Below are 14,335 nucleotides of genomic sequence, written 5' to 3' on the forward strand. Positions count from 1 at the left end.
TCAAATTTCTTTGTCCAAATGCTTTTAAAATAATACTTATAGTATTTATTTCTTGGGCAGGGAATAAACTACACCAAAAAAATTCGCGTGGGCACAGCGTACATATCCGGTATAGTCCTCCGGCCCGAGAGACATTTTGAAACTTTCATTTTGGCCCGCGCTTAAAAGTAATTGCCCACCCCTGATCTAAGCGGTTTTTTAAAATTTATGGGTTTTGCAATATTTTACCGTCAGCGAACGGACTAATAGTAGAGGATCCGATATAAGGCCGATCTGCATCGATCTATTTAATGGATAACGTGTGCGTGAAGTAACAATGTATTTCAAACGGGATTTACTTTTTCGCACTGTTTTTGACACACTTTCATATAATCAAATATCCTTAACTTTCGCGTTGTCATGGTGATGACATAATGAGCAATAAATTACAAAAAAAAATTTGACAGTTTTGTGGTTTGAAAGAAATTAGAATGTTTAAATAAGTTCTAAAAATTGTAGAATAGGAATGAATTCCAGTGATGAAGAGTTACAGTTTTTTTATTTGTTTATCGTAGATAAAATATTGTATGAAACTGTGCGTGAAGTACTTTTTGCGAACTTAAGCGATGTATAGCACTCGCTCCGTTGTCGCTTGTGCTCTAAACATCACGTGCATTCGTAAAAAGCATACTTCACGAACTGTTTCATAAATAACTATTTTCATATATTAAAAAAAATGTTTCGACCCGGGTAGATATTATTCCAGATTTTCAGATTTCAGCACAGTGTTAGATGGTTGGGGCATATATGGAGAGCAGGTAGCGTAACAACTATAAACTCAATTTTACAATGGAAACCCGGAGTTAGAAGGAGACGCGGAGGAACTAGAATAAATGGTTACAGGAAGTAAAGGAAAATTTATATAGGGCAGGAATTAGAGATTAGCAGAAAAAGACAGAGGATAGAAAGAACTGGAGAAGCACAGTCAATAGTATCGAGTAGCAGACTGGGACTAATCTGCTCTAAAAAGATGGATCTAGATAGCTTTTTAGCAGCTCAACCCCACCTGGTGTATTTAGCCATTTAATTTTCTTATTACACATTATTATTGGTACATCAAAAATTAAAAGGACGGTGCCTGTAATAAAATCTAAAATTCAAAATTTAATCAAGAAAAATAATAAATATTAAAATTTCCTATAAGTTCAAATTTATTTATTAAAATTTTTGATATAATTTTCATAAATAAATTACTTACTAATAACACTTTTTTAATTAATTCCAAAAAATCAATTTTGCAGCAATAATAAAATATTAGTATTTGTAAAATAAATATCAATCATATCATAAATAATACAGGTTTACAAAAAAAAAACTAAATTTCGGACTATTTGACGAAACCATGTTACAAGGGGGTTTTTGGGGTGGCTGATCACGAATCCGGGGTCCGCTCACCTCTTTCACGCCAGGTAAAGGTCATTTCAAGGTCAAATCAAGATAAATCGACAGTCGCTCTGAGAAAGTATATTAGGGCGTTTTTGGTGTCGCTGATGACGAATCATTAGTCCGCTGACCTCTATCACGTCTAGTTCAAGGTCAAATCAACATAAATCGACACAATCGCTCTGAAAATATAGGGGTTTTGGAGTCACTGATCATGAAAACTGCGGTCCGTTGAGCTCTACCACGTAAGGTAATGGTCATTTCAAGGCCAAATCAGGACAAGTCCACAAAACTGATTTGACCTTGAAATGACCTTTACCTGTCGCGGTTGAGCTCAACTGACCCCAGTTTTGTGATCAGCGACCCCAAAAACCCCCTAATATACTTTTTCAGAGCGATCGTGTCCATTTACCTTGATTTGACCTCGAAATGACCTTGAGCTAGACGTGATAGAGGTCAGCGGACACAAATTCGTCATCAGCGACCACAAAAACCCCCTAATATACTTTTTCAGAGCGACTGTCGGTTTATCTTGATTTGACCTTGAGATTACCATTACCTGACGTGATAGAGGTCAGCGGACCCCGGATTCGTGACCAGCGACCCCAAAAACCCCCTAGTCATATGGTTTCGTCAAATATTCCGAAATGTATTTTTTTTGTAAACCTGTTTAATCAAAAGAATATCAATCTTTTAATTTAAATAGACAACTTTAAAACATAGAACTGCATTCACAACTGTATTCACAGTAAAAGTTTCAAAAGATCACACATTACGCTTAAAGTAAGAGGTAAATCAGCAGACGAGTTGTTGTGACTTCCAAAATATGACAACATCGCTGGAAGTGACAACGCACCTTGAACTACCCTATATATGGAAGCCATAACGTATGCTGTACGCTTCGGTATATACGTATATATATACAAAATTTATTTTGGTAAATCCTTTCCCCTCAATAGGTAGACCCATTTTATAAGCCCCCCTTTTACCAAATACACAATTTTTAAAAAATAATTCCTAGTAGAAAAGGTGGAAGTCGGACAGCCTCTTCTGTATACCGGAAGTCACAACTTAACGTGCATCAATATATATATATATATATATATATATATATATATATATATATATATATATATATATATATATATATATATATATATATATATATATATATATATGTTGATGTGATCTTGATTATTGATATGAGATAATATTTTTATATGTCATTTAATTTAATCAATGCATGAATAATAATCTAATTAATTTACCAGATCACATATCAATGTGTTTTCAATCTCAGGGCTTTTTATAAAATTAAGTACTTACATACGTGGCTTCTAAGTATTTCTTAATGGTTCCTAATCGGGATAGGAAAGAAAAGAGTAAAATAATAACACATATGGGTTACAATTGTAATCAAAATATTGTTTATTTTATTTAAATGGCAATCACTGCTTAATATTTGCTATATCTTATTATTCTTAAACATAACATTTACACATGGGAATCTTATTTCCTTTTGGTTTCCAATTGAAAGTTTTTATTAACATTTAACTATTATGATTTATTAGCAACAATTATATTTAAGTTTGATGAAGCTTTTATGATATTATTGATTATGTTTCTTCAATTTTAAATGTGGTATTTGATACGAAAAACCCATACATTCATGTCCAAACAAATAAGACTGACCTTTTTCTGGTGAACTGAGAATGTCTTCACACAAGACCCGTTTCCTGCTATCCTTGGCTGCAATCAAAACCTCGTCCTGGCTTCCAGTAATGTTCTCCTCTGAAACTAGCTCGTATAGCTCTCGTTTCCTGCTTCTGTCGTGATGCTGTCTTCTACCTTTTTCGAAACTGCAATCAGCCACCGGGAACTCTTGGCTCAAGGAGGTTCTTTTACTCTCAACCTGGCCTACCTCTCGTTCCACGATAGATACTCCACACTCACGGAACTACACCGGCTTTCTCACTCTCCGTACACTACCGTCTACTACTCGACTTCACTTCTCGACAGCTCAAAACATTCTGATCTCTATTTGTCATTCATTCCCCTACTTTCTAAATATCCCTTCCAGATTCACAAATCAAAATTCCACCACCAACTCTCATTCGCAGTATTCCTCAAAACCAATTTTTAAACTTTCTAAATATGCTTAATGGATTTCAAAGAAAATAGTTAATTCCCATTCTAAAATTACTTTCTACTATATACAAATTTTAATGACCTATTCTCTATTTCCACTTAGTCTTATTTAGCATCGGCTAATGACCGATCCTTCCGCGAACAACGATAATGACCTATTAACGATTTCACTTGAGTCTTATTTAATCACTTCTTAAAATTAAATATAACAATTTGTTGTATACAGGTTGTTCTAAATTTATATGCCCGTGGTTGAGAAAATTGAAAATATTTTATATTAAATTGAATTTTGTCTATAATTATCAAATTTTAATTTTCATATCAAATAGAAATATAACAAATCCCCGCCTTGTATTCGATAAAATTTATCTGCATTTTTAAATAAATTTTCTCGAGGCAAAACCAACTCCCTGTATATTTCCTTACTTTAATCTACGTCTTATATCCTAACTTACTATCTACTTCATGTAATTCTGTCTTTTATTCGTGATATTTGTATACATCGTGAATATTATAAATTCCTCGGATCTTTTCCGAGTTCCTGTGCCTCAACTCATAACTATTTTTCCCATTTTCATTATTCACGATATACGGGCCTTCGAAAACAGGCATCAACTTTGCGCAAATGCCCCCAGGAAGATTTGATACTCGTAATGCCCTCACGAGTACTTTTTCACCCTTTTGGAAAGTCACTGGTCTTCTTTTTCTATTTTGTTCCTGTCTTTGGATATATTTTTCGTTGCTTCGCCGTAACCTTCTCTGTACGGTTTCAATCACCTGTTGATATTCTTTTGGCTCTTGGTCTTCCCATGGCCTTATCGGCAGTACACCCTTCATGATGTATTCTGGGGTCTCTTTTGTTACTGTGCTCGGAATTGTATTTAGATACCTTTCTATTTCCGCCATTTTCCTGTCCCAATGGCGATGTTGACCATCTGTTGCAATGCGAAGAAATTTCGTCACTTCCTGTATGAATCGTTCCGACGGCTTACTCTGTGGATGCCTGATGCTGACAAAATTTGTCTCTATTCCTCGTTCTCGAAGTTGTCCCTTGAAACGATCATTTCGGAAATACGTTGCATTGTCCAGTAGAATCTTTTTTGGTGTTCCTACTATGGCTATAAAATTGTCGATTTTTCTTAATATTTCTTCCCCCTTTGTGGTGCGGCAACTATATAATTTTACGTATTTTGAAAACACATCCACCATTACCAGAATATGTTTGTTCCTTTTAGTGGTCATAATTAGATCGCTTAACATATCTATTGCTACAATGTCTAGTTTGTTTCGGGCTTCAATATTTTTGGCAACATTTTCGTTTTTGAAATTCCGACTCTTATATTTTTGACATACATCGCACTTCTGGGTAATTTCCTTTGCAATGCGGTAATCCTGTCGGCTGATGTAATTTTCCCTAAAAACGAGCCAAACTTTTCTGCTACCGATATGCCCATTGTCCTCATGTAATTTCTTTATTATCTTTTCGGCCAATGTCTGTGTCACTAAATATAGTTCCTTTCCGTCTATTCTCTTAAAATATATGTTATTTTCTACTTCCGCTCTTCTTTTCTCTCTTTCCTCTAGGTCTTCCTGGTTTGTCCTTATCTCATTTAATGAATATATCCCTTCTTCTTGTATTAATCTATTTAGTCCCACCTGTAGAGTAATTGTTTCCTTTTTTCCGGTGTCCTCATCTCGTGTTAGAGCGTCGGCTATTATGTTGTCTTTTCCTTTTATATATCGGAACTCAAAATCATACTCCTGTAATAATAGAATGCCTCTATGTATTCTATTATTTACTAATCTATTCTTCATGATATGTACTAAAGCTGCATGGTCTGTTTCGATTGTGAATTTTGCTCCCAATAAGTAAAACCTCAATTTGTTTACGCAATATAGTACACTGGCAAACTCCAATTCTGTAACACTATATTTTCTCTCATGTGTTTTAGTCACTCGAGATATAAAACATATCGGCACTTCTTGGTCGTTTTGTATTTGAGACAGAACTCCTGCAAATTTTTGTATGGACGCATCAGTTCGGAGTATAAAAGGTAAATTGTAAATAGGGTGGTATATTTTCGTTCCTTTTGCGAATTCTCGTTTTAATGTTTCGAAAGCTTCCTCCTGTTCTTCTTTCCAATTCCATTTTATTCCTTTTTTAAGCAATTTTATCAGAGGGATTTCCTTTTGGCTCAAATCGGGAATCAGCTTTTTAAAATAATTTATCGTGCCAAGAAAACCTCTCAATGTTTTCAAATTCGTTGGTCTTGGGTATTCATCTATGAGCTTGACTCTGTCTTCGGCTAATCTTACTGTTTTGGTGTCCAATTGAAAACCCAAATAAATGACTTCTTTTTGAAAAAATTGACATTTTTCAATGTTTAATTTCAATCCCGCTGTGTCCAATTCTTCCAGAATTATTTCTATGTGTTCCAGATGACTCTGAGTATCTTGTGAAAAAATTAATAAATCATCGATATAATGAACTATGAAATCTTCATGGCGATTCAAAATGGTATGTAGAGCTCGGACGAGTGCAGCACAAGCACTCTGCAATCCAAATGGCACTACCTTAAACCGGTAGACAATACCATCAATAGAAAAAGCGGTGTAGTTTCTACACTTTTCAGCTAACGGTATCAACCAAAAACTGTGTTTTAAGTCAATTTTCGAAAATATGTGTGACCCGGTGATTCTTCCAAAAATGGCCTCGATGTTTAGAGGTGATTCATATTGTGATACAGTGTGCTGGTTGATATTCCTGGCATCTAAACATAATCTCAATTCTCCATTGCTTTTCTTTACTATCACAATCGGGTTAACATACGGTGAATCACATCTTTCGATGATTTGATCTTCCAACATTTTATTTATTTCTTCTTTCACCTCTTGTCGATACTTGTATGGAATCGGGTAAGTCTTTGATCGAAAATTTCCCAAGTTTTTCACCTCAAATGAATGTTCGTACTTTTTAGCCACTCTGTTTTCCTCATTTATCAAATTTTTGTAGTTTCTTAACATCAACCGCAATTCTTTTTCTTTCCCTTCTCCACATATTAATTTTCTGTCTTCTTTCTCAGATTCTTCACACATGTTTACCGTGCATTCTGCATCCTCGTGTGCATATACCTCCTCTTCAAATACCACTGTTTCAATCATATTCTTTTCACTTTCATTTTTTAGCTTTATTTCTTCTTCTCCTGAGCTCGTCTCTTCTTTTGAGGAATCCCAGGTTTCCTTTGTTTCTGATACTCTCAAATTTTCTTCTTCTGGGCTCAACTCTTCTTTTGAGGAGCCACAGGTTTCATTTTCTTTTATCTTTTTCTGACCTTTTCTCCTTTTTTTTCTTTGTCCTTGCTTCGCTGCCAAATTCATTTCCACTGTTTGTTCTTTACCTGATTCGTCCGTATTTTGTTTCTCATGTTCCTTGTCCTGTTCTTTTTCTTTTTCTTCTGTTAGTTTCATCGTATTATTTTTAAAATCTATCACTACATGTTTTTCTGCCAATTCGTCAACTCCTACTATCATGTCATGTGACATGTTTGGCATTATTACACATTGTAGTGCATACATATTCTTACCCAGTCGTACCATTACTCGTATGCCTTCATTTATAGTTGCCAATGTCCGTTTGTTTGCGCCCACTAAATTTACCCTAGGTATTTTGTAAATTAAATTTGTTAAGTTAACTTCTTCTATTAGTTTTCTGTTGACCAATGTTATTTCAGATCCAGTGTCTATCATAATTTTAATTGGTTTCTCGTTGATAAATCCATCCACAAATTTTAAATTAACTCCATTTTTCTTTTCGTTGTTTCCTGCCAATTTAATAAACTCCTTGGGGTGACAAAAGATTCCTGTTTGTTTTTTTGTTTTTAGTGAGCGCCGTCGTGAAAAGACGCCGGTTGCTCATTGTTGTTTATATTTTCGTCATAATTTCTCTCTTCGTCATATTCTTCTGTCTGGGTATTATTTACCTCTCTTCTATTTTCTCTTGGTCTGTCGGATCTGTTTCGGTTTTCTCGATATCCCTGTTCATTTTGTCTACCATTATTTCTGTTTTCTTGATTTGAGCGTGTGATGTTTCTACTCTGGTATTCTCGATTTCTGTCCTCATTCCATTGCCTATTTCTTTGTTCATAATTTCCTCTTCCGTTGTCTCTATTTTCGTTTTCCCTTCTGGGATTAAAATCTCGTCTTGTATAGTCCCTCCTATTTTGATTTCTATCTCTGTAATCTTGTGTTTCTCGGGGCCTGTAATCTTCTCGCGACTTTCTTGATTTTCTTTCTCTTAGACGTGATTCTCTTATTTGTAGGAATTGGCATAAACTATCTATGTCTTTGTAGTTTTGCAATGTGATATGGTCTTCCAGCGTTTCCTCGAAATGTCTTGCAATCAGTTCGACTAATTGTTCCGATGAGTAATTATATTGTAAATGTTTTGCATTATTGTAAATTTGCAAAGCATATGTCCTTTCTGATACACCCATCCTATCATTGTATTTCCCATTTTGCAATTCCTTGTTAATTTCCAATTGTTGGACTTTTCCCCAGAAATAATTCAAAAATTTTTGTTCAAATTGTTGCCAATTGCCGAATTCTTCTTCTTTGCTATCGAACCATAGGCTTGCTTCATATTTGAGATGGTTTCTGATAGTTTCTTTTGCTGTTTCGAAATTTCCGATGTGCTGTATTTTCTTTTTCAGGCTATTTATGAACGGCACTGGGTGTAATCTTCTTACATCCCCGCCAAACCTTATCTTCACGTCATCTGTGCTATGTATAACCATTTCTCTTCTTTCTCCGACATTCTGTTGCGTCCTGTTTTCGGTGACTTGTTTTTCTATTTCTGTGATTCTTTTTTCCACTTCTTCTCTGTCTACTTGAATAGCATTTTCCAACTTGTTTTCCAAACTTTCCATTTCTTTTTTCTGGCAATTCGTTAACTCCTTCATTTTTATTTCTTGTTCTTGCATGTGATCTTTAATTTTCATTTCATACTTTTCTATGCGTTCCTCCATTTTCTTATTGTTCTCTTCTATTGCTTGTTTCATTTTTTGTTGTGTTTCATCCATTTTTTGATCCAATTTTTGTTGTGTTTCATCCATTTTTTGTTCCACTTTATCCATTTTCTTTGATGTTTCTTCCATGACTTGTTTCGTTTCACGTTGATTTTCATCCATTTTTTTTTGTGTTTCATCCTGATTTTTATCCATTGTCCTTTTTGCTTCATCCATTGCTTGTTTTGTTTCTCTTTGATTGTCATCCAGTTTTTGTGACTGGAGTTGCATCAGTTGTAATAGTTTATCTATTCCTGATAATTCTTGCTGTTCTGATGCCATGATTGTCGTGTCTAAAATATCTTCTTGGTCTGAATGTTCTTTTAGTTTTTTGTTGTCTTTGCTTTGGCTTCTTGTCACAGACATTTGTTTTCAAGAAGTACTGTCCCCGCCAAATATGAAATTTTACTAGTATGTTACCAAGACGACTTTTTCTCACCCAAATATTATAAATTGTCAATAAATATATCAAATGTAAATATCGTAAAAATAAAATATTAAATCAGTCATGTAAAATTTGTACCTAAAGAGATCTAAAATTTTATGTTATCAAATGTAAGTATCTCACTTTTTACCACAGGCATATAAATTTTCAAATACCGGCTTTACTCTTTCTATCCTTCAAATTTGCCACTAGAAATACTTTCAAAATGCTTTCCACGTTGGACGACAGTTGATGTGATCTTGATTATTGATATGAGATAATATTTTTATATGTCATTTAATTTAATCAATGCATGAATAATAATCTAATTAATTTACCAGATCACATATCAATGTGTTTTCAATCTCAGGGCTTTTTATAAAATTAAGTACTTACATACGTGGCTTCTAAGTATTTCTTAATGGTTCCTAATCGGGATAGGAAAGAAAAGAGTAAAATAATAACACATATGGCTTACAATTGTAATCAAAATATTGTTTATTTTATTTAAATGGCAATCACTGCTTAATATTTGCTATATCTTATTATTCTTAAACATAACATTTACACATGGGAATCTTATTTCCTTTTGGTTTCCAATTGAAAGTTTTTATTAACATTTAACTATTATGATTTATTAGCAACAATTATATTTAAGTTTGATGAAGCTTTTATGATATTATTGATTATGTTTCTTCAATTTTAAATGTGGTATTTGATACGAAAAACCCATACATTCATGTCCAAACAAATGAGACTGACCTTTTTCTGGTGAACTGAGAATGTCTTCACACAAGACCCGTTTCCTGCTATCCTTGGCTGCAATCAAAACCTCGTCCTGGCTTCCAGTAATGTTCTCCTCTGAAACTAGCTCGTATAGCTCTCGTTTCCTGCTTCTGTCGTGATGCTGTCTTCTACCTTTTTCGAAACTGCAATCAGCCACCGGGAACTCTTGGCTCAAGGAGGTTCTTTTACTCTCAACCTGGCCTACCTCTCGTTCCACGATAGATACTCCACACTCACGGAACTACACCGGCTTTCTCACTCTCCGTACACTACCGTCTACTACTCGACTTCACTTCTCGACAGCTCAAAACATTCTGATCTCTATTTGTCATTCATTCCCCTACTTTCTAAATATCCCTTCCAGATTCACAAATCAAAATTCCACCACCAACTCTCATTCGCAGTATTCCTCAAAACCAATTTTTAAACTTTCTAAATATGCTTAATGGATTTCAAAGAAAATAGTTAATTCCCATTCTAAAATTACTTTCTACTATATACAAATTTTAATGACCTATTCTCTATTTCCACTTAGTCTTATTTAGCATCGGCTAATGACCGATCCTTCCGCGAACAACGATAATGACCTATTAACGATTTCACTTGAGTCTTATTTAATCACTTCTTAAAATTAAATATAACAATTTGTTGTATACAGGTTGTTCTAAATTTATATGCCCGTGGTTGAGAAAATTGAAAATATTTTATATTAAATTGAATTTTGTCTATAATTATCAAATTTTAATTTTCATATCAAATAGAAATATAACAATATATATATATATATATATATATATATATATATATATATACATATATATATATATATATATATATATATATATATATATATATATAGGAGTACGACCGTCAATTCCAATATAACAAAGGAGCACTCGTAAGTGTAGGGTTTTATCGGTCAAGTGGGTGAAAAAAGAGACAAAGAATTCAGCTACTTCATCTATTTATTGAAGACGTTTCGTCTACTGCTCAGTAGACATCATCAGTTCATCTACAAAAAGAGTGTTATAAGAAACAACATCCAAAAGAGAGGTAAAAAAGCACTAGCGTTACCTTAAAAAGACATGTAGCAAAAGATAAGATGTACATAGTAAAAAAACCTTATCCATGAACTTATGCAGAAGGCAACGAGAAACCACTGCATTAAAGGTCCCTGATGACATCTCTAGAAAAGCTATCATGGCAAATCCAACTAAAGTGGAAATAGTTACTAATCATGGAATACGGAAGCCAAGATTCGGCAGGGGAGGTGATCCACCTTTAGACCACAGGGCCTCTCAGGTCGTAACCCAGCGAAACCCCTGTGACAGAATTGGAAAAGTGTCTCTAAGAACAGCAGAGTTGATTATTAAAATATGTACCTGGAATGTGAAGACAATGTATCAGGCTGGAAAAATTCATAATACCATTCAAGAAATGACCAGACTCGGAATCGGTATAATGGGCATAAGCGAAATGAGGTGGCCAAATAGTGGTGCTTGTATTGTTGACAACCATATGGTATACCACTCAGGAAATGACGATGGTCAACATATATATGGGGTTGGAATAATCGTGTCTCCCCAATTACGTCAATATGTTACAAATGTTATACCTATTTCTGAAAGATTAATAATAATCCAACTGAATACTAGCCCCGTCAAATTAAATATATTACAAGTGTATGCCCCCACGAGCGATAAACCAGAAGAAGATCTAGAGCAATTCTATGAGTTGTTGATAAAGTCACTTAAACGACTTAAAAAAGAAGATATAACTATCATTATGGGTGACTTCAATGCGAAAATTGGTAAAGGGAGAAGCGGTGAATTCATAGGTGATTTTGGTCTAGGACAGAGAAATGAAAGGGGAGACAGATTAAAACTGTTTGTAGAAGAAGAAGAATTTACAATACTAAACACATTCTTCAAACTACCACCAAGACGCTTGTACACCTGGGTCTCCCCGCAAGATCAACCAGGAAACGTAATACGGAATCAAATTGACTACATAATGGTGAACAAGAGATTCCGTAATGGATGCCTATCGGTTAAGGGTTACCCCGGTGCTGACGTATCATCAGATCATGTTCCTGTTGTTGGTAAATTTAGGTTTAGATTCAAGAAGGTTGCAAAAAAGAACAGCAACAAAAAGTGCGATATGAGAATACTAAAAGATAAGAAAACAAAAGAGACAGTCGCACAGATTCTTTCAGAGAAGCTAATTAATATGGAGCAAACATATAATGCCGAAGAATCACTCCAAAATATATGTGAAACCTTTAACAACATCAGAGAAGAACATCTAATAGAAAAGAAAGAGATGAGAAAAAGTTGGATGAACGACAATATACTACAACTTATGGAAGAAAGAAGAAAATCAAAAAACAACAAAATAATGTACAACACGATTCAGAGACAAATAAGAACTGAAATAAGAAAGGCCAAAGAAAATTGGTTAAAATCACAGTGTGAAGAGATAGAGTCGTTAGAGCAAAAACATGATACGTTTAACATGCATAAAAAGGTGAAACAAGCAGCTGGTCTTCAGAAATCCAACACAGCTAGCAAATTGCGAGACCAACAGGGGAATATCATCACAGACAGAAATCAAGAAATCTGCATATGGACAAAATACATACAGGAACTTTTTGATGATACTAGATCCGAACAACCTCCATCTTACATATGTGATGACCACTTACCAATCACATCAGGTGAAGTGGAAAGAGCAATATCACAACTAAAAGATGGCAAAGCTTCTGGACCTGACAATGCATATGCTGAACTCATAAAACTATTTGACACCGACGGTACTCAACGCCTAACCAAAATATTTAACGACATATATTTAAGCGGAGTAATACCAAAAGCATGGTTGAAGTCGACGTTTGTTGCTTTACCAAAGAAAACAAAGTCCGTATCCTGCAGTGATTTCCGAACCATCAGCTTAATGAGCCATATTTTAAAGCTATTTCTAAAAATTATACATCAAAGGATATATAGACTGTGCGAAGAAAAAATCAGCCGAACACAGTTTGGTTTTCGAAATGCAGTGGGTACAAGAGAGGCTCTATTTAGTATACAAGTGCTATTTCAACGATGTAGGGACGTGAATTGCGATATTTATGCATGTTTCATTGATTACCATAAAGCGTTCGATACAGTAAAGCACGACAAGCTGATGGAGATATTAACCAATATTGGAATAAACACCTGTGATTTAAGGATTATCAGCTATCTATACTGGAATCAAACATCATCTATCCGGACAGAGGCAGGAGAATCCGACGATATCAAAATCAAACGTGGGGTCCGTCAGGGATGTATAGTATCCCCACTGCTGTTTAACATCTACTCTGAGGAAATCTTCCAAGAAGCATTGGATGATGTTGAAGCCGGAATTAGAATTAACGGAGAATGTATCAATAACATAAGATACGCAGACGACACTGTGGTATTCGCTGACAGTTCTGAAGCCCTACAGGAGTTAATGAGCAGAATCGCAGAAGTCAGTCAGAGATACGGACTTTCACTAAACACTAAGAAAACCAAATGTATGATGATTTCTAAGAATGAACAGCAATTTGGACGAATCAGTGTGAATGGTCAACAAATAGAAAGAGTAAAAACATACACCTACCTTGGTACGAACGTCAATGAAAATTGGGACCATTCTATAGAAATCAAATGTAGGATAGAGAAAGCAAGATCTGCATTTCAAAAAATGGCAAAGTTGTTCAAATGTCATGATTTGTCGATACCCATAAAAGTCAGATTACTACGATGTTATATATTTCCTATACTGTTGTACGGAGTTGAGTCGTGGACTCTCACAGACGCCACCTGCAAGAAAATTGAGGCTTTTGAGATGTGGCTTTATCGTCGAATCCTGAAGATATCTTATACCGACCACATTACTAATGAGGGTGTTTTGCTGAGAATGAAAAAAGAAAAAGAGCTGTTAATCAAAATAAAAACAGCCAAAATCGAATACCTCGGTCACATCATGAGGAACAGTGAGAGATATGGACTGCTGCAACTGGTCTTGCAGGGAAAAGTAGAGGGAAAGCGAGGACCAGGAAGGCGAAGGATTTCCTGGCTGAAAAATCTACGAACGTGGTTCAATACAACCACTACAAATCTTTTCAGAGCAGCAGTGTGCAAAGTGCAGATTGCCATGATGGTCGCCAACATCCGAAACGGATAGGCACTACAAGAAGAATCCATGAACCAACGTAATGTAAAAGTATACTGTTGTACTATCTTATATATTAGTTAGTTAACTGGATAACCAGTACTAACGTAGGCACTTTTCCATATAATTGTGTGAAGTGCCCTCACTTGTTTAAAATAAACTGTGATTCTTGTCTACGAGGTATAAGGTACATCCCTTGATTACTTCTTGATATTACTTTCACTTTTAAACACTTTTATAACTGTTTTAATTACATCAGTTTAAATTTTACCGCGCTGCACTGCAGTTGTCAGTC

This window comes from Diabrotica virgifera, chromosome 1 (assembly GCF_917563875.1).
Source record: "Diabrotica virgifera virgifera chromosome 1, PGI_DIABVI_V3a".
Classification (NCBI taxonomy): Eukaryota; Metazoa; Arthropoda; class Insecta; order Coleoptera; family Chrysomelidae; genus Diabrotica; species Diabrotica virgifera.